We start from the raw sequence: 2,943 nt of genomic DNA, 5'->3' as shown, positions 1-2,943 counted from the left end.
TGACTTATTTCATTTAGCATAATTCCCTGTAGGTCCATCCATGACAAGACTTCATTCTTTTTTATGGCTGAGTAATATTCCATTGTGCATATATATGTGTGTGTGTGCATATAAAAAATACACACACACACACACACACACACACCCCACATCTTCTTTCTCAGTTCATCTACTGATGGGCACTTAGGTTGCTTCCATATCTTGGCTTTTGTAAATAATGCTGCAGTGAACATAGGGGTGCATATATCTTTTCTAATTAATATCTTCATTTTCTTCAGATAAATATCCAGGAGTGGAATTACTGGGTCCTATGGTAGTTCTATTTTTAATTTTTTGAGGAATGTCTGTACTGTTTTCCATAGTGGCTGCACCAATTTACATTCTCACCTACAGTCCATGAGGGTTCCGTGTTCTCCACATCCTCACCAGCACTTGTTATTTGTTGTCTTTTTCAATAATAGCCATTCTGACATGTGTGAGGTAATATCTCATTGTGGTTTTGATTTGTATTTCCCTGATGATTAGTGGTGTTGAACATCTTTTTATGTGCCCGTTGGCCACCTGTATAGCTTTGGAAAAATGTCTGTTCAGATTCTCCACCCATTTTTTAATCAGGAATCAGGTTGTTTTTTGATGTTGAGATGTATGAGTTCTTTGCATATTTTGGATATTAACCCCTTACTGTATATATTGTTTGCAAATTTTTGTAAATTTTGCTGTTTACATTATTTTGAGAGCTTGGAAATAGAATTGGGTTAGTCTTCTTTCCAACTTTAGGAAAAGCTTTTTTTTTTTTGTGGTACGCGGGCCTCTCACTGTTGTGGCCTCTCCCATTGAGGAGCACAGGCTCCGGACGCGCAGGCTCAGCGGCCGTGGCTCACAGGCCTAGCCGCTCCGCGGCATGTGGGATCTTCCCGGATCGGGGCACGAACCCGTGTCCCCTGTATCGGCAGGTGGACTCTCAACCACTGCACCACCAGGGAAGCCCTAAAGCACTCTTTTGATACCTTGGCTTTAGGTGTGACAGAAAACTATACTAGAGATTTCATCATATAATGAAAGGTTAAATTGTGTTCTTAGATAAAGCATACCTTTTACCACAGATAAGGTAAAAACACACAAATAAGCAAATAAAGAATACTATATGAATTTATATGAATATTCACTTTGATCTTAGTTGATGTAGCATTAATTTGTGATTAGAGTCTAAAATTAAAATTTTTGGTATAAATATTAATCTTAAAACAATTCCACATTTCTTATTTACGTGTGTTTTTATAGGTTGAAATTTTGCTTAATAAACATTTGAATGTTTACGATAAGGTGCTGTGATAATTTAAGGAATAAACTATTTAAAACTCCTTTGGTACTTCCCTGGTGGCATAGTGGTTAAGAATCCACCTGGCGATGCAGGGGACAAGGGTTCGAGCCCTGGTCAGGGAAGATCCCACATGCCGTGGAGCAACTGGGCCTGTGCGCCACTACTACTGAGCCTGCACTCTAGAGCCCGCGAGCCAGAACTGCTGAAGCCTGCGTGCCTAGAGCCCGTGCTCCGCAACCAGAGAAGCCACCGCAGTGAGAAGCCCGCGTACCACAATAAAGAGTAGCCCCCGCTCGCTGCAACTAGAGAAAGACCACGCGCAGCAACGAAGACCCAACACAGCCAATAAATAAATAAACGAACATCCTTTATCTTAAAAAAAAAATTAAGTGTGGTTTATCAAGTAGGGTTAGGAAGTATATTTTATTGGACCTGGAGAGATCTTCTAAAATAAAAAATAATCTTTAATTTCATTTTAGTTTCTGACACAGTTGAGCTAATAATTTTGTCTCTCTAGCTAAAAGGGTATGTTTAAAAGTCTGGTTAGATTGTTATTAATGTAGACTTCTAGCTTGTTTACCCACCCTATTAACATTGTTTAATAGAAAAATAATTTGATCATAGAACTATGGATCTCTGTTGGAATAATTTTTATATATTATTTCAGTAAAATGAAGGTTTTTCATTTTGGCATATTTAGATGACTCTATCCATTTTATGTTTTTCCTTGCTTTTGTAAAGTATTGATGCCCTTCCCTTTCTTGGGAATCAGTGTGATACAGTAGGAAGAGCTTTAGAATCTGGTCAACTTATGGTTCCAATCTTGTTCTAGGGTTTTAACCTTTGTCTACTGTATTTTCTTCCTTCCTTCCTTCCTTCCTTTTGTCCCTTCCTATTTGTATCTCTCTGTCTCTCTTTGCCTCTCCTCTATGTCTCTCATTTCTTTTACTCTTTCACAGTCAGAAATTCTAATTTTCATTGTTACAAAGCTTAGGATATGAATTGGGGAGGAGGAGGCAATTTCTTGCCTGTCAAGGTAAGGCAGCCCAGATGTTTAAGGAACTAATGAAAAATTGATCTAAAAGTTAATCTAAATATATATATATGTTTTCCTCCTCTTTGCCCCTTTGTTTTGTTACACAATTAAATAGCTTCCCTCAGGTACTTTTAAGAGATTTGCTGGATGGTGTTGACAGGGATGTTGATATCAGAATTTATGTCCTGACACACTTCTGAAAGAAGTATTCAGCTGCTAGTGAGATGTTAAGCCTTAATATAAATACTGGGCTAATTATTTAACCTTACAAAGCTTAGTATCTTCATCTGTAAAATGGGGATGAAATTGCCAATCTCGTAAGATTGTTATAAAGATCAATTAAACAATATAAGTAAAGATCCTAGAATAGTTTTTGTACCCAATAGTTTTTGCATTGTAAATATAGCAGTTGATCCTATCTTTGGGATTCTATTCTACCTGGTACCTTGATATAGAAGAGAACTTTTGAGATCTAATTCTATAATTTTTTTCATTTTCACAGTTTTTTCTGTGTAAAATTAAAAATTTTATTTATATAAGAAATGTATGTATAAATGTACAAGTAATGCATGAATATATATATATA

The sequence above is a fragment of the Hyperoodon ampullatus genome (genome assembly GCF_949752795.1).
Source record: "Hyperoodon ampullatus genome assembly, chromosome: 2".
In the NCBI taxonomy this organism is placed as follows: domain Eukaryota; kingdom Metazoa; phylum Chordata; class Mammalia; order Artiodactyla; family Ziphiidae; genus Hyperoodon; species Hyperoodon ampullatus.
This window is presented reverse-complemented; position numbering follows the sequence as displayed.